This window comes from Nyctereutes procyonoides, unplaced genomic scaffold (genome assembly GCF_905146905.1).
Source record: "Nyctereutes procyonoides isolate TBG_1078 unplaced genomic scaffold, NYPRO_anot_genome, whole genome shotgun sequence".
Taxonomy (NCBI): domain Eukaryota; kingdom Metazoa; phylum Chordata; class Mammalia; order Carnivora; family Canidae; genus Nyctereutes; species Nyctereutes procyonoides.
Window position 1 is genome coordinate 2527587 of NW_026575151.1, and position 25493 is coordinate 2553079.

The following is a 25493-nucleotide window of genomic DNA, read 5'->3' on the forward strand; positions in this document are numbered from 1 at the left end:
GTTTTAGCTCGGGTCTGATGGCAGGGTTCTGGGATGGACCCCTCCCCGCATTGGGCTCCATGCTGAGTAGACTCTGCTTGAGACTCTTTCTCCCTCTGACTCTGCCTCTCCTTATTGTTCTCTCTCTCTCTCTCTTTCTCTGTGTGTATGTGTGTGTCTCTCTCTCTTTCTCTCTAATATTTTCTTTATTTTAGAGAGAGAGAGAGAGAGAAAGCACAAGTTGGGGGGGGGTGTTGCAGAACAGAGGGAGAGGTATAGGCAGACTCCTGCTGAACACAGAGCCCGACCCAGGGCTGGACCCCAGGACCCCAAGATCATCCAAGAGTCAAATGATCAACCAACTGAGCCATCCAGGCATCCAATCAAGAAAATCTTAAAAAAAAAAAAAAAGAAAGAAAGAAAGTTATGGTTACTCAGCTCTGACATTAATATATGCCAGGCAGTGTGCTAAGCATATTTATGCACAGTTTCTCCTGAGCATCACATAACATAAAAAAAGATTCAGCTGCTTTAAGATCTAGTAGTCTAGGAGGTAAGTACATTATAATGTCCTTTTGTAGATTAGAAAACTAAGGTTAAAGAGGTTAAGTAAGTCTCTAGGGCAACAGTGCCAGCTGGGAGGGGCACCCGAGAGTCCCTGATTCCATCTCCCAGGAACTTGGGGAGCTGCAGCAGCATTCTGCTGGGTAGTGAGAGGCAGGTCATGGGGACCCCCGTGTCCCCCTGTGGTTCAGGCAGGAGAAAAAGCCTGGAGGGAGTTCAGGGACCTGGGTTCAAGGTCTGACTCCGCTACTATCTTGTTTTGCTGTTGCTTGGCCTCAGCTTTCTATTTTAGGAAATGGACACCATCCTCTGTGCCCTTCCTCCCACAGGAAGTGATTATAAAGGCACCAAAGTTCTTCAGAAGTCACAGGCTGCAAGCAGAGCTGCTGGCCTTAATTCTTACCCACAGATGGCTGGGACCAACAGAGGGATTAGGGAGCTCCTGGGTTTAGAATGCAGCCCAGAAGGGCAGATGTGTAATCACTCTGGAGGTAAGGAGGGCCCTGCTCTTCTACCTCCTGGAAGGATTCAAGGACTCTCAGCCCTAAGCCCTGACTACAGAAGCTACATTTGGAAGTGAGGAGTTCTTGGACCTGGGTTCCTACAGCTGCTCACCTTGGCCGATCTTTGGGTGCCAGTGTTTTTGAGCTATAAGGTAAGAGTTTAGAGCTTGAACCCTAAGTATGGTTCTCAGGATTCCTAAAGCCTTCACCATACATCTGAAAGGAGGATCAGCAAATTGACTTTCTGTTCCTTCACCTATTCCCGTTCTAAATGATACAAGTAACATTGTGAGAGTTTGAATAGATCCTCTTCCTAAAACCAAGGGCTGAGTAGGAACTACCCATTTCCTATCTCAGGACGTGGTCTGTTTTAGCCCTGACCTAGGAGAATCTTTCTGCTAAGGGATTGAAGAGAGTATTAGGCTGGAGAGTAGACTCCTTAGACTTGGTGGACAAACTATGACCTACAGGCCAAATCTGGCCCACCTGAATGTTTTTTACATTTTTTAATGATTGAGAAAAAATGAAAAGGATAATATTTTGTGACGTGTGAAAATGATGTGAAACTGAAATGTCAGTATCCATAAATGAGGTTTTTTGGGGAACACACGCACACAAAGAAGTTAAGTAGCTTGTTCAAAGTGACACAACCAGTAGCTATGGAGGCTAGACTCAAGGCTAAATTTATCCAACTCTGAAGATCATTGTTTGTCTACAACCCTATGTCATTCTGTGTCATTTTCCAAAATGAGTAATTTCCTTACAAGAGTATTCAAAGGAAGAGCTTCGAGACAGCAGAAGCCAGATCCTGCTTTACAAATAAAATTCTTCTTCTGAAAAATGGTAAGCCACACAGATACTCAATGACTAACCTTTTATAATCAACAAGTCAGTGCTAAATAAATACTAACAAAATTTAAACGGAAGTTTTAAAACCAAACTATAATGAAGCATCCCTTCTAAGACATAATTGCCTTTACTATTTCTTACCTCCTCCAGAACATTTCTCAGAAAAAGATATATTTTACAAACCCCTGAGCCTTCAACACACTCAACAGTGCTGACTTTTCCCAAATAATTTTTTTAGAATCTAGACAGTCTTCACAGTGTTCAACAGCCACCCTGGTCAGTTCAATACTATGCTGTTCTCATTGTCTCTGTTTTTCTTTATTTCCCATTATCAGTGAATGAAGAGAACACTTCAAAAAATATGCCATGTACCCTTTCAAGCATCCTTGAAAAAGAAATAAAAAGAGAAAGCAAAAGGAAGCAATATATATTAAATGGATTTTAGACACAGTGCCAGATGTTTTTGCAAGGTAGAATAATTTATAATTTGGAGAACATTCTGCATACTTATTTAAAACTTGGCTATTTGTAAATAGCTTAAATGACTCTCCATATTTATGTCTTTCTTTTTCTAAGTTATTTTACTTATTATTATTTTTCTCAGGATCCCAATGTTCCCAAGCAATTATCATGGTCTCGTGGTTGGTGGGGGGTAGGAGGAAAGAGGGGAGGCAGAGATGGGGGAGACGATGACAAGGGTTGCCATTTCATTTTATTCCCTCTTCAGTTAGAAATGAACTCCCTTCCCCTCAGAAGCAGTAGTAACTTTTGAAAAGTAAAAGCTCCATTCATTTTGGAAGAATTTGTTTGGCTATGATCTTTTAACACGAACTTTACCTGTCCATCAGGAATTTATCAAAATACACTTAAGAAAATATTTTTAAAAACCCACCCTGATTTAAAATGGGATGTTTTATTATATTGCAAATTAATCATAAGGCATCTATTTACTAATTCATCAATCCTTAATTCTCAAATTTTCCTCAGAAATAACTCCTTTGCGTTTCTCCCCACCCCCACCATGGCCCCATTTTTTAAAAAATTTTGAATATTCAACAAAATACATTTTTAAGTAATAAAGGATTTCTTCCATTTTTAGGTGTTGGACATGTTACCCGAAACTAAATTCACCTCTTGCAGTGGAGCCAAAATTCAAAGCAAACTGAAGAATAGCAAAGGGAAGGGTATATTTGCACCAAGTAAAGGAGAACACTGGGGATATTTCCCAAAACAGTGTCTCCTTGATCAATAAAACTGGGTAAATTTTTTTTTAAAGATTTTAGTCACTTATTCATGAGAGACACAGAGGGGCAGATACACAGGCAGAGAGAGAAGCAGGGTCCTCGCAGGGAGCCCGATGTGTGGGACTTGATCCTAGACCCCCGGGATCATGACCTGAGCCAAAGGCAGACACTCAACCACTGAGCCACCCAGGCGTCCCCAAAACTACAGAAGTGTTAAGCTAAGGGTGCATACATATTCATGAAGGGGCTTGCGCAAGGGGGAATTCAGCATGGAATTGGGGTATCATCAACTCTCTGGCTCTAGCTGGTCCGGTATCTGAGTGCTCAAAGGGAGTTCAGTCCTGCAAAGTTAATGCAAAAATATATGTCAGCTCAATCTTTACTTTTGAACCAGCACTGAAAGCGTTTCTTTCTTCTTTCTTTCTTTCTTTCTTTCTTTCTTTCTTTCTTTCTTTCTTCCTTTCTTCCTTTCTTTTTCTTTCTTTCTTTCTTTCTTTCTTTCTTTCTTTCTTTCTTTCTTCTTTCTTTCTTTCTTTTAAGATTTTATTTATTTATTTGAGAGAAAGAGTGTGTGTGTGCAGCATGGGTAGGTAGGGGAGACAGAGGGAGAATCAGACTCCCCAATGAGTAAGTAGCCCGACATGGGCCTCCATCCCAGGACCTCAGGATCATGAGCTGAGCCAAAGGCAGATGCTTGACCAACTGAACCACCCGGGCACCCAAAACCAACACTGAGTTTTACCACTGATCTATAGTCCCTGGTGAGATTAGGTTATCTCCTGGATTGATAGTAGCTGTTGGTTCTTACATTTTTTAATTCTTTTCAAATCATCAACTACTGAGGTCTGTTCTTCTGCAATTTCAACATATCCCAGGAAGATCTGCAAAAAATGTGCTTTGGGGAAGCAGTACCAGTTGAGCATAGATCACAAGACAGCGAGGGGCCGAAAATGACTTTTCTTATGTCAGAAAGCTATGTGTCATCTTTCTTTTTTCTGGGAATGCCTGACTCTTTTTGCCTACAGACAGAGGGATGTAAGTGTTAACCATGTGTTTTCCCCTCAAAGTCATGGGTCAAGGCTGCACAGAGTGTAAAGAAAGAAATAAGATTTATATAGAATTTTTAAATGAAGCATTAGGCTGAATTGAATTAGTGTTATTAACTAAAATGAGTATTGTAGGTAGTAGATGAGTTAAGGAAGCATCTCTGCCCTCAAACAATGGTGAGAAGATGAATAGTTAATTCAAGGACAACAGGAAAATCTTCCTAATATTCATTTACATAAATCCACAAAGGTATCCCTTTCTGGTGCATTTCTTTCAGTCTTCACTGGCCCAAGATGTTTAAATCAAGTGTTTCTACTTGCATTACCTAAAGCTCAAAGGAAAGGTTGAAGAATTTTTCTACATATCCCTAAAAAGTGCTTACTACGTGGCATCATTTTTCTAGGAGCTCATTCCTACAGTGAAATAACTATATACATAAAATGAAAGTAGCTGCCCCCTTTCAAACCAGTACCAAAGAACAAAATGCACTCTGCCCTCCTTAACTCCAGCCACGTTCTGTCTTCATGCATCACTCCCTAAAGCTCTAGCAGTACAGGGAGTTACAACTAATGCTAGATTGAAGTGTTTAATGGGTGGAAGAATTAAACGAAAACAAAAACAAAAGAACCATCACAAACTGCAAATTAAGGGATCAGCAAAACCCCTGCTGGTTTAAAAATCCCATTCGACCTTGCCAATACACTAATTAATATAATAAAACACACAAAGATCTTGCTTAAAATTAAGCGAGCAGGCTGCCCACGGCTTGCTGCCCACTCTCTGAGCAAGCATCTGCTTAGAATGTCACCAATTGTCTCCTTGGGAGGTTAAAGGAAGGGAGGGGGAAAATTGCTTTGGCAGAGTCTACCAGCTAACTGTGCCCCTTTTGAAAACAGAATTCTTACCCTGTTTTTAATGCCAAGCACATACGATGTCAAGTAAATTGGTCTCCATACAAAACATGACAGATCGGCAACAAATGCATGAAAGCACTACTATCTACACTAACAAAAATGATAGAAAAAATACGTACACAATGCATCTCCAGTGTTAACTGGTATTTGGAAATTTTCTTCTTTCCAACTTTTAGCACTCTCTTGTGCCTAGAACAGAGGTTAGTAAGATAAATATGTGTTTAATAACTCTAGTAAAAAAACATAAATCTGCTGATGTTCCACAGACATAGTCAATGTTAGTGATTCAATATTAGTTCTTGATGTCCAAACCCAGAGGCCAAATATCTTGCTTTGCTTTGTTCAATCAATAATCATTTATTATGTCCATCACTGTTCTAGGCACAATAAACAATTTTTTTTAAATTAAAGATTCCTTAAGCAGTTTACATTCTGGTCTGCAAGAAACAACACACTGGTAGGAATAGTTCAATAACAGTACAGAGAAACAAGAACTGAGTGACTCGTTAACAAGAGTAAACTGCTGTATTTGTGTTACTCTTTTTTATGCCATTTTTAAGATATCTTCTATGTGCTAGCACTGCAGTAGGCTGTAGACCTCTGTGATTTCATTTAGCTCTCAGTGCTGTGACTCAGTAGGTTTTAAAATCCTTAGCTTTATAGGAAAAAAAACAGATACTCAGAGAGGTCACTCAAGGTGATGCAGATGGTAAAAGATGGAGTTTAGGATTCCAGATGTCTCACTTCAACGATTATATTCTTTCCAAGACGCCATGCTGTCTCCTGTTTTTAAAACTTATAGAGTGGGGCAGCCTGGGTAGCCCAGTGGTTTAGTGCTGCCTTCAGCCTGGGGTGTGATCCTGGAGACCCTGCCTTGAGTCCCGCGTTGGGCTCCCTGCATGGAGCCTGCTTCTCCCTCTGCCTGTATCTCTGCCTCTCTCTCTCTCTGTCTGTCATGAATAAATAAATAAAATCTTTTTAAAAAATAAAAAATAAAAATAAAATAAAATTTATAGAATATGTTTGTGCCCCTTCTCATAGCTACAGAGATATTTAGGAATAGTATAATAAATTGCCAAATACTCATCATCCATCATCAATAATTATTTCCTTGTAGCCAACCTCATTTTATTTATACCTGCACACTCCTCCCTCTACTCATTAGATTATTTTCAAGCAAATCCCACATAACATGTTACTTTGCCTGGATTTCAATATGTATCTCTAAAGACAAGAGCTATTGTAAAAACAAAAAACAAAAAACCCATAATCACAATACCATTATTACACCTAAAAAATTAACAATAATTCTTAATCCACATATCCAATCCATGTTCAAGCTACTCCTTTTGCTTCATAATTTTTTCCTTTTAAATATTTTATTTATTTACTCATGAGATACACAGAGAGAGAGGCAGAGACATAGGCAAAGAGAGAAGCAGGCTCCCTGCAGGGAACTGATGCAGGACTTGATCCCAGGACCCCGGGATCACAACCTGAGCCAAAGGCAGAAGCTCAATTACTGAGCCACTTAGGTGCCCTGGCCTCATAATTTTTTTATAGTTGTGCTGTTCAATTCAGAATCCATATAGAATTCACACTTCACATGTTGTTCATAGGTCTCTCAAGTTTCTTAAAACTTGTAGTTCTCCCTTCAACGTTTTCTTGGTTTCTTGGAAGAAACCAAAGGTGGGAGACAGGCTCAGATATGCAAGCATACAAAGGTCATGTGAGAACTTCAGGTTTAAGTGTAATGGAAGGCACTCGATTTGTTCTAGTCTCAGTCTCCTAGCTACCACATAGACAATGGATTACAGTGGGCAAGAATGGAAACAGGCAGAGTCATTGCCATCTCCAGCATTAAGACGCTGCCCTTAATCTTGTGTCCCTCAGCTATGACTTCACATGAAGATTTTCCTGTTTACAAGGTTATCAGTGACTACACTGGATGTAGACAGCTCTATTTGGGATAAGAGACAACTTTCCTTTTGGGATTCTCGATAATGAACATAAGTCAACATACAGCAGATGATTAATCTTGGCATGGCAGAGAACAAGCCCTCACTTGATCTGCAGTGCTCTCTTCTGTGCAGAGACAAAGTGGACGTTGGCCAGCCTCACCAGTAAGAACTGAACCCCACTGTTAACAGCGGCTTGTAGCGCAAGCCTCACTGAGTCTGCTTGAGTTGGCAGCATTAAAAGAAACTCAGCCCTTGTTAATTATCAGGACTAAACACTCCATCCCGTTTTTTTCCCCAGCTTCCACTTGGAAATAAAGTGAATATTTCTAATTCTCAAAGATTGAATAAAACACACCTTTCAAAGAGAATTAATATGGAAGCTTCTGGTTTTGCATGCAGCCAATAATATCTGAAATGTAAGTGCCAGGAAAGGGCCTCTCCTAAACATGGATAATTAATAATAAAGTGTTTTACTCTTATATTTAAAAAGATTAAATTTCCCAGTATCTTATATTTAAAAGATTAAATTTCCCAGTATCCTCTAGAAAGCACAGTAACTTTTGTCACCCTGAATTATTTTTTATAAAGTTATTTCCTGTTTACCAGTTCCTTTGGAACTTTGTGGCATAGTCACATTGACAAGCCAAATAAATGTATTGGCTTGAATGGACTTTCATACTTGGGTTTGAATCCCAGCTCTGTCTCTTAGTTGTGTAACCTTAGGCAAGATGCTTAACCTCTCTGAGTTCAGGTTTTCTCTTCTAAAAAGTGGAGTTGGGGGTGGGGATCCCTGGGTGGCTCAGCGGTTTCGTGCCTGCCTTTGGCCCAGGGCGCGATCCTGGAGTCCCGGGATCCAGTCCTGTGTCAGGCTCCTGGCATGGAGCCTGTTTCTCCCTCTGCCTGTGTCTCTGCCTCTCTCTCTCTCTCTATGTCGATCATAAATAAATAAATAAATAAATAAATAAATAAATAAAAATAAATCTTTAAAAAATAATAAAAAATAAAAATAAAAAGTGGAGTTAGTAAAAGGAATATGTCATAGGCTTGTAATGAGGACAAAATGACTTTATAATGGATTTTGAACAACAACAATGGTCGGTGCTATCAAGTATTAGGTATTGTTATTAGCAGCCTCCAAAGTTTTAAAATGTTGTTAAGGCTATAATTCTTTCTTTATTTTTTAAGTGCATAATTCAGTAGGTTTTGGTATATTCATAAAGGTGTGCAACCACTATGTACTTCCAGAGCATTTTCATCCCTGCACAAAGAGATTCCTACATGTTACTAGTCACTCCCTACCTCTGAAGACCACTCATTGACCTTTGGTCTCTATGGATTTGCCTATTATGGATAGTATATATAAATGGTATCATAGAATACATGGCTTTTTGTGTCTGATTTCTCTCACTTACCATAGTACTTTCAAGGTCCATCCATGTTGTAGCATCTATCATCAGTACTTCATTTCTTTTTATGGCTGAATGATACTCCATTGTATGGACACATTTTGTTTACCCATTCATCAGCTGATGGACATTTACATTGTTTCCACGTTGGAGTATTATGAAGAATGCTGTAATGGATATTCATATATATAAGATTTTATGTGGACATAAGTTTTCACTTCTCTTGGGTAGATACTTAGGAGTGGAACTGCCATGTCATGGGACAACTCTATTTTTAAGTTTTTTGAGGAGCCTCCAAACTGTTTTCCAAGGAGATCACACCATTCTGTATTCCCACCAGCAGTATATGAAGGTTCCAGTTTCTCCGCGTTCTCATCAATACTCATTATTGTTTGTCTTTTTGATTAGAGTCATCCTAGTGGGTGTGAAATGGTATCTCACTGTGTTTTTTTTTTTATAAATTTTTTTAAATTTTTATTTATTTATGATAGTCACACAGAGAGAGAGGGAGGCAGAGACACAGGCAGAGGGAGAAGCAGGCTCCATGCACTGGGAGCTCGACGTGGGATTTGATCCCATCCCGGGTCTCCAGGATCGCGCCCTGGGCCAAAGACAGGCACTAAACCACTGCGCCACCCAGGGATCCCTTCACTGTGGTTTTGATTTGCAATTTTGCTAATGACTAATGGCATTAAGCATCTTTTCAAATGCTATTGGCCATTTATATATCTTAAGAGAAATGTTTATTCAAGTCCTTTGCCCATTCTAAAATTGGGATGTAAATATTCTTTATTTGCTCCGATTAATGTCCCTAATCAAGTATATAATTTGCATATATTTTTTCCCATTCAATGCACTCTCATTTCAATTTCTTGACAGTGTACTTGGAAGTGCAAAAGTTTTTATTGTTGAGGAAGCCCATCTAAAAATTTTAATTTTGTCTTTTATCACTTGTGCTTTTGGTATCGTATCAATAAACCTTTGCCTAATTCAAAGCCACAGAGATTTATGCCTAGATTTTCTTCTAAGAATTTTATAATTTTAGCTTTTATATTTAGGTATATGATCCATTCTAAGTTAATTTTTGTGGGTGGTATGAGACAGGGATTTGAATTCATTCTTTTACATACTGGATAGTATGTCTATCCTAGATAATATCAGTACTACATTGTCTTGATTACCATAACTTTATAGTAAGTTTGAAGATTGGGAAGTCTGAATCCTTTAACTCTGTTCCTCTTTTCAAGATTGTTTTGGCTACTCTGTGTGCCTTGTATTTTCATATGAATTTTGGGATCCGCTTGTAAATTTCTGTAAAAAAAGCAGTTGGGATTATGTTGAATTTCTGGATCAATTTGGGAAGTTTTGGCATCTTAATGATATTGATATTAAATCTTCCAATCTATGAACATGAGATGATTTTCTGTTTATTTAGGTCTTCATTTTATTCAACAATGTTTTATAGTTTTCAGTGTACAAGTCTTCTATTTCTTTTGATGTTATTATAAACAGAATTGTTTGTTTATTTATTTATTTATTTATTTATTTTTTGGGGGGGAATTGTTTTTTTAATTTCATTTTCAGGTTACATCTCTATGTTGTTTGTTAAGTCTGCCAGTGAAATAAACTAGAACAAGGCTAATTTGCTGTTCTCCTAATTATGTTTTTTTTTTCCAAAAAAAAATTTTTGGAAGAGAATTTCTACTGAGAACAGCTAAATAAACAATTTTAAGAAAGAAAAATGTACTGGCAAGTACCTCATCTCTCAAGTCCCAGTGCAAATTCAACTTTTCTTTGAAGCCTTTCTGATCTTCCAGAAAATTATGTGTTCCCATAACTTTCCAATTCTTTCTTATTTTATAGGATTTACCATGTTTTATTGTTATTATTTGTGTTACAGTGTCTTCCCTAGTAGATTGTAAGACCGAATTCTGGGAGGTTGAGAGGCATGCCTTCTTTATCACCAGGGCCTGAAATGTAGTGCCTAGGAGTCAGCACTGTGTTCATCTGAGAACACGGCTACCAGCCAGTTTTGAGATTTTAGCCATGATAATATGTGGCACTTTGGAAGTTCATCTATTGTCTTCTCATTTGCTCTCCCATTATCAAAGTGGTTGGGATTGATATTGTCATCTTCACTTTAAAATTAGAGAGATAGGGGCAACTGGGTGCCTCAGTAAAGTATCTGCCCTCCACTCAAGTCATGATCTCAGGGTCCTGGAATCAAGCCCAGAGTTGGGCTCCCTGCTCAGCGGGGAGTCTGCTTCTCCCTCTCCTGCTCCCCCTGCTTGTGCTGTCTCTATCAAATAAATAAAATATTTTTAAAAATATAAAGAAAAATTAAGAGTAGAGAGACATAGTACAGAAAATTTAAATGAACTCCCAAAAGTTAAAAAAAGTCTTACCTTTTATTTACATACTAAATTGTATTTAAATTGATTTAGAATAAATTTTCTGTCATCATCCTGCTAAAAGATGCTATGCCTTTCTCTGAGGCTGCCTCCCATAAGGTATCTATTAACAAGTCAAGTTTATGTTTTTTCCTCGTATAAGGCAAACATTCCTAAAGTAGAAGGAAAAGTGACACATTTTACTGAAAACCCTAGAAAAGAGACTGCAGTTGTCTCAAACTTCTGCTTTACCCTCCTATCAAAGCTAACTTTTAGAGAGCCTTTTGGTTTCCTTTTGTTTCCATTCCTTCCCCCTCAAGGTAGACTGCTTCCTTCACCACTGTTCCTTTACTAATATATTCCAGCAGAGGGAGCTCCAAGTGCTTTACAACTGTTAACTACGGAGCCTCCCTTCCTCTCCACGGATCCCAAAGACAAATTTTGGCCTAATTCTGGTGCTAAGTCATTGAATGGGTCTGGCTTTTCCCTGGGGTACATTAGGAGCTGGCAGGGTGTGAACAATTTGAAGAGAGAGAGAGACTGTATTATATCATACATTTCCATATCCAATTAAGGTCATATTTAAAATATTCAATATAAAGTATAGAACATAATTTTTAATGCTTGATTTGCTATAGATATTGTGATACATGATGATTAAATGATTACAGCCGGGCTACCTCCTCACCCCCCCCCCAAAGGTGTAGCTTATCCATCTCAAAGGATGACACATACATGAAATTTTTTTTCCCTGGCAAAACAGTACTTTTTAATGACAACATGTTCTATGCTTCACAATCTCATCACTAGGGATAACATCCACTGTTTAGTGTGCCTTATAACCAGCATTCCTATGCATGTTTGTTTTTATAAGGCAGGGATTATAATCTATATTTTTATAGTTCCCTTTCTATTTATTTATTTATTTTTAAATTCTAGTATACATACAGGGTTATATTACTTTTAGGTGTACAATATAGTGATTCAACAATTCCATGCATTACTCACTGCTCATCACAATAAATGTATTCTGAATCTCCTTCACCTATTTCACCCTTCCCCTGCTTCCCTCTCCTCTGGTAACCAGAAATCTGTTCTCTGTATTTAAGAATTTGTTTTTTGGTTTGTCCCTTTTTTCTTTGTTTGTTTTGTTTCTTGAATTCCACATATGAATGAAATTATATGGTATTTGTCTTTCTTGTACTGACTTACCTCACTTAGCATTATATATCCATGTTGTTGCACATGACAAGATTTCATTCTTTTCTGTGGCCAAATAATATTCCTCTGTGTGTGTGTTTGTGTATAAAACATCTTCTTTATCCACTCCTCTATTGAGCCTATTTCTACAAAGAAATATGTGGGAATGATAAATATCACATTCAGGACAGTGTTTATCTGCGAAAGAGATAGAAGGATGTGTTCAAAAAGAAGCCCACTGAACTAAGTACACTATCCTTTCTACCTTTATTTAATGGTATAAGCACATATATCATTACCAGATAAATTTAATTATTCTAAAATATTTTAAAAATTGTGTGTCTAAAGCTCTATTAGCTCTGAATTCAAATAAGCCATTCTGGGCAGGCCAGGTGGCTCAGCGGTTTAGCTCCACTTCAGCCTAGGGCCTCATCCTGGAGACCCGGGATTGAGTCCCAAGTCAGGCTCCCTGCATGGAGCCTGCTTCTCCCTCTGCCTGTGTCTCTGCCTTCTCTCTCTCTCTCTCTCTCTCTCTCTCTCTCTCTCTCTCTGTCTCTCATGCATAAATAAATAAAATCTTAAAAAAAAACAAATAAGTCATTTGGACAGGATGTGATAGGTTTAAGTTAGAGTCATGGTTGTACAGATAATGCATCGGGAGAAAGAGAGATCTTGTAAACAAAGAAACTGCATAATGATGCGTGGTTGGATTGGGGTACAAAAAGGAAAAAGATTAAAGAGAAGTTCCCCTACTTCAAATTTTGGAGGCCAAGAGAATTTGGGTGTCACTGAGGAAGTTGGAAATAGTGAGTGATTGAAAGTCAGGACTTAACATGCTGATATTCAATATTGATAGGAGAGCCAATGGAGAGATCCAGTAGGTTATAGAAAGACTCATGTGATGGGCACCTGGCTAGCTCAGTTGGTAGAGTATGTGACTCATGATCTTGGGGTTGTGGGGTTGAGCCCCACATTGGGCATAGAGCTTACTCAAGGGGGAAAAAAAAGAGGAGTCATTGGTACAGAGACCGAGGTTAAATTTAAACATGAATTAGATACTGGAGGCAAGATATCAGAGGCCTCAATTAGATAGATAGGTCTGTTCTTAAAAGAAGAATAATTGAATGACAAAGAACAATATAGAGTGACCCTCAGCTGGTACTATAGCAGCATCTTCCAATAACTGTCCTTATGTGTAGAAATAAGGTAGTTCATAAAAAAAGGAAAAGAATGACCAGTGAGAATATTAAAGGTTTGCCCTTATCATTAATCAAATAAATAAAATTAAATATTGGCAAGGACTGTACAAAGAAAATAGAATTGGTAGAGTTGTCAGGAAATCCATAGTCGTCATTGCTGGTAAGAGTATGGACCTTCCTGGGGGCCACTTAGGTTAAGATATCACATATCCTTTGAATTTATATGTCCTCTGATTTCCCACATTCGGGATATCTTGATGATTTAGTTAAAAGTTATACAACCTAGCAATTTTTTTGAAAACCAAAAAGTTCAAAACAATAAAAAATGAAAGTTCGATGAAAGGGATAGTAATTGGGGTGCCTGGGTGGCTCAGTTGGTTAAGGGTCAGACTCTTGATTTCAGCTCAGGTCATGCTCTCAGAGTTGTGAGACAGAGCCCCAGGTCTGGGCTCTGCACTTAGCAGGGACTCTGCTTCTCCCCTCTCTGCTGGCCCCTCCCCATGCTTGTGTGTGAGCATAGGTCTGTGTGTGCACATGCGTGCACTCTCCCAAGTAGGTAAATCTCTAAAAAACAGAAGGGGGGTGGGTGGGAGGATAGGGTAACTGAGTGATGGGCAATTAGGAGAGCGCATGATGAGATGAGCACTGGATGTTACACTGTATATTGGCAAATTCAACTGAAATAAAATTTAAAAAATAATTAGTTAATTAAAAAAATAAAGGGATACTAATAGTAAATCCATATAGTGAAACAGCCTACAATAATTTTTCAATGTTGTTAAATATACATACTTTTTGACCAGTTATTCAGTATATATTCTCAAGTGGGAAAAAAACAATTTTTAAAAACCCCAATATTAATTCATGTAAAGAAAATGGTTCAAAGGATACACAGCAAGACAGTAACAGTTGCTATTTTAGAATAGTGATGTTATTTTTATTTTCAAATTTTCAACAGTAAGTAGATGTTGCTTTTATAATAAGATAAAGTACCACTAATATTTATTTTTAGTTTTAAAAATGTGTTTGGAATTTTCCTCTGGTGGTTCAAAAATATGTGTAGATATCATAAAAGCAAAGGAAAAGGAAAATATCAGGGTAGAGAAGTTACACCAAGCAAAGCACATCCTTTGTATATTTCTCACAGGTAGGTTGACTACCATTGGTATATCTTATCCTGCTACCCTAGAAGTGAACCTGAAGGTAAGAATTTAAGTCAGAATTATTTATTTGGGAGATGATTCCGAAAGTATTGGCAGCAGAAAGGAGGAATGAGAAAGAAGAAAGAAGAAAGCTATTAAAGGTGCATTATCATGCAGATGACTGCTGTGGGCAACTGGGTTCAATCCCCTGAGGAATTCTGGGAAACCGTGTAGAAGGTACTTCAGCGTTGCCTCTCATCCCGTAGGTGAGTTTGCCGTGATTTTTAGTCATCAGCTCCCTCAGTCACTGTTTGAGAGCTGCTTGTGAGAGAGAAGGATGACAGCTGACTTCCCAGCACTTCTCGCCTCTCCTGCCTTTGGGTAATCAGGCAGGCAAAAAAAAAAAAAAAAAAAAAAAAAAAAAAAAAAAAAAAAAAAACAACCCTCCAGTGAAGAGTCACAGATGTCTACACATAGAAGCCTAAGTTCCACCTGCATGTCCACTGCCCAACTTTAGGAACACCTCTACTGACACACTTGTATAAAAATCCTAACATCTGGAGGTCTTGTGCTTTCCAATACTGACTTTGAATGATTTTTTTTTCTCCATTGAATGTCCACATAATAATATGAAGGTAAAATATGAAGGAGTAGGTAGGGTGTGATGATAAAAAGAGGGAGAAGATCAATACGATTACAGTTTGTTTTAACTGGTCTATGTTGACCACTGTGTTAGATGCTGTGGAAATAGAAAAGAAGTGTAACTCATACATTTTGGTATATATATATATATAAATGTGAAACTTTAAAGTGATAATAAAGGATGTATATAGTTAAGTGTCAGTGCAAGTGATAGAGATAAAATGCTGAGGAGAAAGGCATTTCCATATTTCAAAGTAGGTCATACACTGAATCATAGTCTAGACCAGAAGATTCTATTACAATTGAGAATGACAGCATTCTAGGTGATGAGCCCAGCATGAACAAAAATGTAATAGCAGGTGTGCTGACTATCTTCCAGTTGTCTCTATCCTGCTTTGTGCCAGAAAAGTTGACCTTTATGAACAAAATTGACAGACTTCCTTGTCCTCTGGCTTCCAGCAGCTGCCTTTGGCAGGGGCTGTCACTTGAGGTCAAAGAGGAGAGAAAGGTTGGGCCAGTTCCACCCCGACTTCTTTCTCCTTCTTTCTCGCAGTCACCACAAGTCAGCTGCTTTCCTTTGTGAAGTCTTTATTATAGTCAGGAGGCCCTCTACACATAGCTTTCTCTCACCTTCAGTTAGTAAGTTTTCTCTTACTAGCTCAGGAATACTGCACTGCTCCTAGGATATTTTTCTAGAATCTGTCCAGTACAATACCTTTATTAAATTCTCCTCAGATGTACTGTGAGTTTTCTTTCAGCTGCCTGATTGAAAAGATGAGAAGGGGCTCCACTGAGAGAAGAGTAAAATGTTTGACAGAGCTTGAGGAAAGAGTTCATGTTGCCAAGTAGAGGCCGGTAAGACGGACATTTCTTTTTAACTTTTTTTTCAAAGAAAAATGATACTACAGATTTGAGGACAATATTCTGAGAGCAGTTTAAACATTCTTGACTGACATGTAAATGGCTGCTTGCCAACGAGAGCATGTAGCAAAGGTCATCTCATGTTCTCTATCCTGAGCTCTCTTCAGCCTCATCTGTTTTCTGCTCAACAGTTGTGAGCATAAAGGAAGTCTTTTAGTGGGTACCTTCCTAGGTAGGCACATATCCAATTACCCTCTGGTCTTTAGAGACTCCACCCCTTCTCTAAATCCCACAAAGTCCCATAAATTAAAACTGGAATAAGTCTGATAGCTGTTGACTCATTGTCTGTTGTACTTTTTGGTTTGAATAAATCACAGTGTTTTAACCTTAATTGACATTTGCATTTTAAGCTAAAATAGAAGGCATCTTTATCTCTAATCCTGAAATAAAAGGTCTTCTAATTTCCAAAAGAATTTCAGATGTGGACTGCAGAGGGATTTGGAAAGATTAACAAAGAGGACAATTTTTATCACCATTTGCAGTGGAGGCAAAGCTTCCAGCCAGAGGGCAGTACCCTAGAGAGCTTCCGGCCTATAGAAAAAAAAAAAAAAAACGTCCTTAGAGAGCCTGAACACCACCTCGCCCTCTCTAAGTCAGAGTCACTGGCTTGCACTTTCTTACCACGCCTCTACCCCTATCTTAGCACCCTCTTCCACGGCCAAACTTAACTGTGGTGCTTCTGCTTCCCTTTGAACAACTATCACTTCCTGCCTTCTGCCCCACAACACACCGGATGCCTACATTTTCTGGCCTGTGTCCAGCAGCCCAACTTATTCTATTTCAGTGAATTTCTGACCGTTCTACCATCCATTACCCTTGCCAATAATCCGACATAAGTATCACCAAACTTTTGCTAACCTTTTTTCATTCTTCTCTCTGAAACGTTTGCATTTCCCTAATTTCTCTCTGGGCCTTTGTAATTGCTGGGCTTTCTTTCTCTTTGCCTGGCTAATTCCCATTCAACATCCAATATTAACTTATATACTATTTCCACGAGGAAATCTTCCCTGTTTACAGGCCCCTCTCTTCAATTCTGGGTTAGTTCCTTACAGATATGCTCACATTGCAACCTATTTTTGCCCTAAAGGTAGCACTTACCAGAAAGCATTTTTTTAAAGATTTTATTTATTTATTCGTAGAGACAGAGAGGGAGAGAGGGAGAGAGAGAGAGAGAGAGAGAGAGATTGAGAGGCAGAGACACAGGTAGAGGGAGAAGCAGGCTCCATGCCGGGAGCCTGACATGGGATTCCATCCTGGGTCTCCAGGATCATGCCCTGGGCTGAAGGCGGTGCTAAACTGCTGAGCCACTGGGGCTGCCCCTGAAAGACTCTTAAATAGAAAGTAGGAGCATAGTACTTGATGTACGGTAGCTGTTTAATAAACACTTGGGCAATAAATGAATGCATACCAACTTTGTGCAATAAAGAAGGTTTGAGCAAATATTTTCCATAAAGGGCCAAATAGCAAATATTTAAGGCTTGCAGATTCTAAGACTCTGTCACAACTATGCAACTCTGCTTCCTAAAGGACAATAGCTAATTTCCACTGGTGGCTTCAGAATATCTCTAAAAGACAGAATTTGAGTTAAAAAAAATGAGTGGAAAGACTGGGGGTGCAGCTCTGGGATGACAACATTACTTGAACATAGAGTTACACATTAGATACATAGTTCTTGTTTAGAATGATAAGTAGTTTGGGGGTGGGTCTTTATCTTCATTAAAGATATAGATCTGTATTACATTAGATTTCTGATAACATCTTCACATTGTCATAATGGAATCAATCTCTCAAAAGTTTATTTTTTGAAATATTAGTTTATTTAAATCAAAATAAATGCAGCATGGCATATCCTGCTAGGTGCTTAAATAGTATCTGCTTGCATTCCTTGTGAATAAGAAAACCCCAGGTTTTCTGAGGTGTGGCTATGTACCTAGCTAACAAACTATCTTTCAGCCTCTCTGACAAAGTTCTATTCATTTGATAAAAGTACAAGTGTTGCATGGAATTTGGGGGATGGCTGCCTAAAGGGAATTGATTCAGCTGGGGGAATCCTCTCATCCTTCTCTCCTCCTGGAATAGCTTGAGTTTTAGCAGCCATCTTTGACAAAGAGGTTATTTGAGTCATGTATAGGATGGTGAAAAAGTACAGAAAGAGCCTGAGTCCCTGATGACCATTGAACCACCAAAACAGTCTCACTACAAGCCTTGAGGGGTGAGAATTTCCGGTTGCAAAAATAATAATATCCCTATCTGATAAACAAAATGTGGCTGCTCCCAAATTTTGGAACTGGCACAGTGGCCTGCCCAGGCTTGCGGGCTTTCTTTCCTTATTAATTAGCAATTTAGGACTGCTTTTACTGGGTCAATGGAGAAAGATGATATAATAGTCAGGAGCCAAGAAGAGATCAGCAGATGAAAACTGCTGATTAAAAATGGTAAACCAAGGTTGAGTAATCAGAGTATGTGAGTTTATTCCTCTAGGCCTTGACCATTTTTCATAGAAACTTTAAGACTATACTTTGAGGTTATCTTGTTGCAACCTTGGGTAAATGATGTAACTCTTTTCCCTAAGTAGCTGCTGGATGGCTGTCGGGTAGCCATTATCTAGAACTCCTGCACCCCTAATCCCTACAGAAGATGGTCCAAAAAGCTCAAATTTCAGATCCTCTTTGTAACTGGTTCTCTTTGGGAGTTTATAAGTCAATATTGAACAGGAGAAATTGTTATAAGTTCATTATTTTTTAAGGAAGCAGAACCAGAAGTAAAACTTTCAGCCAATATCCTCAGAGGTGAACTGGGTTACTAAAATAGAATAGCCTGTTGTTCAGCCTATTTGGAAAGTTTCAGTTGCTAGTTTTATCATCAGCTGAAGCTTGGATCATGTAAGACCAGAGGGTAATTGGATATGTGCCTACCAGGGATCCCTCATTTTAATTTTTTTAAAGTAAGCTCTAGGCTTAACATGGGGCTTGAACTCATGACCCTGAGATCAAGAGTCACATGCTCTACCAACTGAGCCAACCAGGCACCCCTAAAGGCACCCCATTTTTTTTAGGAGACATAGTACACCTGATTGAAAAGTTCATATTATACAAAAAGTCCTACTAGGACATGGTTTTATTAAATATACATTGTATTGCATCCTGCTTCCAGATAAATTTTAAAATTGTGTGTGTGTGTGTGTGTGTGTGTGTGTGTACTTTGAAACTGGCCTTGCGGGATCCCTGGGTGGCCCAGCGGTTTGGCGCCTGCCTTTGGCCCAGGGCGCGGTCCTGGAGACCCGGGATCGAATCCCACGTCGGGCTCCCGGTGCATGGAGCCTGCTTCTCCCTCTGCCTGTGTCTCTGCCTCTCTCTCTGTGTGTGACTATCATGAATAAATAAATAAAATCTTAAAAAAAAAAAACTGGCCTTGCTCTATTTTTCTAAGGGCATTGACATTCATTAAATTTGCAAAATACAGTGCTCTGAAGAGAGATATTTTTAAATATTAAGGATTATCTCAATTTCTGTAATGTAAAAAAAAGGCGATGTTTTTAAGAAATGGAATTTCAAATTCATGTGGTCATTTTGGGGTTTTTACATAAATGCCGCTATTTTTTAAAAAAGCTCTTTTTCTAGGAAAATCAATACAAACCTATGTATTAGCATTCATAAATGTACGTAGGGTCGAATTTATTCTCAAATAGGTTGGAAAAGCTTGACATTGTTCTAACCGAGGACAAATTAGGTGACTATCCTTTTAAAATTCTTTCTTTGCGCTCTCTTAATCTCCCACCTCTAGGTTCCCTTGACTTTATTGAAAAATTGGTTTATTTCAACACCATTTTTACTTGCAATGTTTTTTTTTTTTTTTTTTTTTGGCAGTGTCTGCTTAGGTCAATTAACCGCTGCCTTCGGTTTATAAACCGTGGGTCCGTTTTACGGACTCAGGCTGCTGGGTACACCCTCCGCGGAGCTCAGAGCAGTGAAAACGACGTCCTCCCCGCTGCCCCAGCTTTTAGGGAACAGAGGGATAGAGCCACCAACACTCAACGCGCAGGGGAGCTGATGGATACTACTAGAAACTAAATTTTGTATGGCCACCGAAGCGAAGGGATGGGGAAGTCCAGGGATGCTTCGGGCGCCCCCTAGCCCTGGTCCGCGCGCCCCGGGCCGCCCAGCGCGAAGGCTCCGGCCGCCCACGAGCCGCGGGGGCGGCGAGGACGCGCGCGGGGCGGCGAGGACGCGCGCGGGGGCGGGGCCGGGCACCCGGGGGCGGGGCCAGGAGCCACACCTCCCAGGGTGCAGTGCGCAGGCCCGGGCGCGCGCTCCGCTCGCTGCCCCGGAGGCCGCGGCGCTCGCGGCCGAGCCCAGAGGACGCCGGGCGCCGGCGGGGGCTCCACGGGGCCGCGCGGGGAGGCGCGCGTCCGTCGGGCGCTCGCGCGGGGCCGGTGAGGCGCCGCTGGGAGCTGCGGGCGGCCGCGGGCTTGCGGGACCTGGAGCGCCGCGGCAGCCGTGGCGAGGCCGGGAGTAACCGGGCCAGGGGCCGAGGTAACCGCGCTCATCCGCGTCGCTCCTCGCCTCTTTGTGCCGCGCTGTCCTGCCCGTTCGCGCCGAGCCCTCCCCGACCCGCGCCCGAAATCGCGCCCCCGGCTCGCGGCAGCTCCAGCCCTGCGAGCGGTCGCGAAACTCGGCGGCTGAGAGCGTTTGGGGCCCGTTCAGCCGCCGCACGTTTTCGGTCGCTCGGGTTGGCGGGAGGAGCGGGGTCGCACCTCCCGGAGGAGAGCCCCCGCCTCTGGCGCTGTCAGCCGCGTCGGCGGCGCCCTCGGCTCTCTCCTCGCGGTCTTCCGCAGAAGAGGGGCACAGGCAGGTGCTCTTGGTCGGGTGCAGGGAAGGAGCGCGGCGGGCGGCCGGCGGGGCGCGGGACCGGCCTGCCTGCCTGCCTGCCTGCCTGCCTGCCTGCCTGCCTGCCTGCGGGGGGCTCGCCGCCGGTCGGGACTTGCCTCTCGGCGGGGCGCAGCGGCGGGTCGGACGTGCTGGTGCGGCGCGCGACCAGGTGTCGCTTCCGCGGTGGTCGGGCCCCCGCGAAGGGCGCCTCCTGCTGTGCCACCTGCGACTGCAGCCGGGTTCGGAACGCGTAGCGGCGGAGCGGACTGTGCTCGCCCAGAGCCGGCTGCTCCTTGCTTCCCCTCATGGGTTCTGGGCTTGCCGAGCCTGCAGGTCGTGCAGGGAGGGCGACTTGTACGATTCGTAGTGGGGAGTGTCCTAGCTCGGGGCAGGTCCTTTACCGGGTTCGCACATTCGTAGCGTTTGCGCACCTGGGTGTGAAAAGCGTTTTCCCCCCACCTGGTGGTGTCGAATCCGATGTCTTTTCGTAGAAATGGAGCCTTTCTCAGTAGTCCTTTTAATTGACCTCTTTTAGTAGCGTGACTGTTTCTGGCCCTTCATCCTATGCTAATGGTACCGCTTTGGGGTGATGCTCCTGGGGAAGGCTTTTGGGAGAACCTAGGTTGGTACAGGTATTTTATTCATGAGTCGCGCTTTTCCAGTTTCTGCGTTGTCTTTCTTTTGTAAAAGTCGGTCGTTGTTCGACTGTCGCTGTCCTTCGTTCGCGCTCTGTCGGGAAACCTTTATCTCCCTGGAATCCTGGCCGTGGCACAGGGCGGACTTGGGGAAACAGGACCTCCGCTTGGCGGCAGCTCTTTTCATTGGCTGCTGCTTTTCCTCCTGCTTCCCGCTGGCAGCCCTTGTAGTCTGTCCGTCAGCACAGTGATCCGCTTCAAACTCGCAGGCCCTTGAGGTAGTATTGCCTTCTAAAATACCGAATAGTGTGAACGTGAATATAAAGAGGGATCTTAAGGTGACCGTACTCCGGTATGCACTTAGTTTTGTATCGACTTTTAAGACGAATTCTCTTAGCGTTTAATAAGATCACTGTCAATGGTTTCTTGAGTGATGACTTATGATAGAACAATCCGCCGCGCTCTATTCTGGCAGGAAACTTAAGTCACAGGGCAATTTTTAGAAAACAATGGTTTCCTCATTTGTTAAGAAAATGAGGTGAATTTTTGACACACCCACCCCATCCCTTTTGCAAAGTAGAGTTCATATTTAGGGCGGCTTTTAAGTTCATAGCAAAATTGAATGAAAGATACAGATTTCACATATACCCTCTGCCTCCCTGTGCCCCCTGCCTTGCTCCACATAGGCACAGCCTCCCCCACTATCAAAATTCCCACGCGCAAATGGTACGTTTATTACAATTGATGAATCTGTATTTTTTTTTAACTTTTATTTATTTATGATAGTCACAGAGAGAGAGAGACAGAGGCAGAGGGAGAAGCAGGCTCCATGCACCGGGAGCCCGACGTGGGATTCGATCCCGGGTCTCCAGGATCGCGCCCTGGGCTAAAACTGCTGCACCACCCAGGGATCCCATTGATGAATCTGTATTAACAGATCATTATCACCTAAAGTTTATAGTTTACTATAGGGTGTTGTATATTCTATGGGTTTAGACAAATGACACTTTAAAAAAATCAAGAGGGATCCCTGGGTGGCGCAGCGGTTTGGCGCCTGCCTTTGGCCCAGGGCGCGATCCTGGAGACCTGGGATCGAATCCCGCGTCGGGCTCCCGGTGCATGGAGCCTGCTTCTCCCTCTGCCTATGTCTCTGCGCCTCTCTCTCTCTCTCTGTGACTATCATAAATAAATAAAAATTAAAAAAAAATCAAGAAATCTTAAGATTATAGAGAAGGAAAGGAGTATTGTTATTTTTAAAAGATTGCAAGGACTATTTTGACCATCCTAAAAATTATTTTCAGATGGTTTTTGTGTTTCAAAAAAAATTGGATGTTTGAACTTTCAGTTTCTTATATTTAAATTTTCAAGTTATTATTTTTGTATATTAAGAATTAGAGTTAAATGAGAAGTGCTTTGTAGAATAATAAAATGTCCTTATTTTTAGTCCTAAAACTCATTAGCTTGACCGTTTCTTTATTTTTCTGAAAATCATGTTTTATGTTAACCATTGAAACAAGAGGAAATCACACATTTTAAATACACTAATTTTTCTTTACTGATGTCAAGATATATCTCTGATAGAATGTATCCGTCAGGCCTTCCTTTTTTAAAATGTTTTCTCTGAGGGGTTTTTGTGGAAGTATCAGGATATAATAATGTAGTAAGTAAGCTCAGTTCTGGAACTAGACACCTTTGAATTAGAATCCAACTCTCCATTTGTTGGCTGTGTGACCAGGGCACATTATTTTCTGAACCTCCATTTTGTTAGCTGTAAAAAAGAGAGAAAAATACTGTTATAATAATGTGAAATCATTTTATAAATTCTAATATACTATAATTATTGATATCACTAGTTACATGCTGTATTTTAAAATGCTGCCAGTATAATTTATTTTCAGGTGAATACTGCTTAAGTAAATACTGTCAAACTTTTTTTTTTTTTTTTTTAAGAGCTAGCTTTGGGATCCCTGGGTGGCGCAGCGGTTTGGCGCCTGCCTTTGGCCCAGGGCGCGATCCTGGAGACCCGGGATTGAATCCCACGTCAGGCTCCCGGTGCATGGAGCCTGCTTCTCCCTCTGCCTGTGTCTCTGCCTCTCTCTCTCTCTGTATGACTATCGTAAATAAAAAAAAAAAAAAAAAAAAAAAAAAGAGCTAGCTTTACCAGAGAATTCATTGTCTGGTTATGAAGGATTTAGTTGGTTCTTATGAGTCAGAGATAAAATTATGAGAGTCAAAGGTACCTCAGGAAAAATGTGTATTTTATCTCCCTGGCTCTTAACCTGATATGTGGGTGTGCCCATAGTCTTACAAGACTCTGTGAACTCTGTGTAACTGTACTTTGTGGGGAGAAGACCCATAGCTTTCAACAGCCGTTCAAAAGGGGTTCATGGATGACCCCCCTACCCCCCCCCAAAGTTCTAAGAACTATTAGTATCAGTTATGTAGGCAGGCTTCTTTACTAAACATTTTGTAGATTATTATTATTATTTTTAAGTAGGTTCCATGCCCAGCGTGGAGCCCAACTTTAAAGAAACTCAAACTTAAAACCCAAGATCAAGACCTGAGCTGAGATCAAGAGTCAGATGTTTGACTGAGCCGCCCAGGCACCCCTTGCAGATTGTTTTTAATATTAGTTTTTGTTTTTTTTTTCTTTTGAGAAGGTAATTTCTGAACCACCATGAGTGCCTGTTTTTCTTCCAGAACTGGAAGTTGATATTTATGATATACTATGTTAGTATGAATAACAGTGTTTCTTCTTCTATGTGGAGATGACATTGCTGATTAATCCATTATTGTTAGGCAGATACTGTTCATTCCTCCCCTTCCCTCTAGTGTTTATGGGCAATAGCATATGTGGCAAGGAATGACACCCTACTATAATCCAGCGTGTTAGAATATTATTTTGAAATGGTAAAAGGTAATTTGATTTCCTTAATCTAAAATTTGAACATTTTTTCTTTTCTCAACAGAACACTAAATGCTAAAGAGAATTAAGTATCTTGTCTTCCAAACTAGATAATGGTATTTACATAGTGTATTTGTTGTCATACAATATTTCTTTCTGAATAGCGTAGAGTGTAATGTTTTATTAATTCTTAATTAATGGGGATCCCTGGGTGGCGCAGCGGTTTGGCGCCTGCCTTTGGCCCAGGGCGCGATCCTGGAGACCCGGGATCGAATCCCGCATTGGGCTCCCGGTGCATGGAGCCTGCTTCTCCCTCTGCCTATGTCTCTGCCTCTCTCTCTCTCTCTCTCTCTCTCTCTCTCTGTGTGTGTGACTATCATAAATAAATAAAAATTGAAAAAAATTCTTAATTAATGATTATTTTGGCTTTCAGTGTTTCTGGTTTGGAAAGAAAATTGACAATCTGCTTGTGTAGGTCAGATTATTATGTAGGTTAGATTATAATTTGTAATTTTATTTTTTAATTTTTATTTATTTATTTTTAAAGATTATTTATTTATGATAGACATAGAGAGAAAGAGGCAGAGACATAGGCAGAGGGAGAAGCAGGCTCCATGCCGGGAGCCCGCCGCGGGACTCGATCCCGGGACTCCAGGATCGCGCCCTGGGCCAAAGGCAGGCGCCAAACCGCCAAGCCACCCAGGGTCCCCAGTTTGTAATCTTATTTTATTCATTTTAAAGATTCTATTTATTCATTTGTGTGAGAGAGAAAGAGACAAAGACATAACATGCAGGGGGAGAGGCAGAGGGAGAGGGAGAGGCAGACTCCTCACTGAGCTGAGAGCCACCAGACGTGGGGCTGGATCCCAGGACCCTAACATCATGACCCGAGCTGAAGGCAGATACTTAAGCATCTGAGCCACCCAGGTGCCCCTAATTTATAATATTCTAACATTGAAGATTAATCTTATTTGCATTTGGGGAATTTTAGAGTTAGGTTAGAGTTCTAAATTTGGGTTCGTTCACGTGATAAAGTTTAGAAGTAAGCTATATCAGACTGTCCTGTGTTTCTTGTTAGTATTGGGTTGCTGGGCTCTGAGGCTTTACAGTATAAAGCCAACTTC

At 40.9% G+C, this 25493-nt stretch overlaps 1 protein-coding gene and 1 long non-coding RNA gene across 5 annotated transcripts in view; both read left to right on the forward strand.

Annotated features, from left to right (window-relative positions):
• Positions 1-934: 934 nt before the first annotated feature.
• On the forward strand, positions 935-3217 carry LOC129501854 (uncharacterized). 3 transcript variants are annotated; one of them, XR_008662835.1, is made up of 4 exons: positions 935-1198; positions 1814-1889; positions 2231-2365; positions 2995-3217. It is a non-coding gene; the product is annotated as an uncharacterized LOC129501854 (long non-coding RNA). The 3 variants fall into 3 exon arrangements; XR_008662833.1 differs by lacking the exon at positions 1814-1889; XR_008662834.1 differs by lacking the exon at positions 935-1198 and having other exon boundaries at positions 1254-1889.
• Positions 3218-20332: 17115 nt separating this feature from the next.
• Positions 20333-25493, forward strand: part of KLHL8 (kelch like family member 8) — a 73806-nt gene continuing 68645 nt past the window's right edge. For both annotated transcript variants that reach the window (XM_055313028.1, XM_055313030.1), the window contains exon 1: positions 20333-20493. The gene's annotated coding sequence lies outside the window, so the exon portion shown is untranslated. The remainder of the gene's footprint in view (positions 20494-25493) is intronic.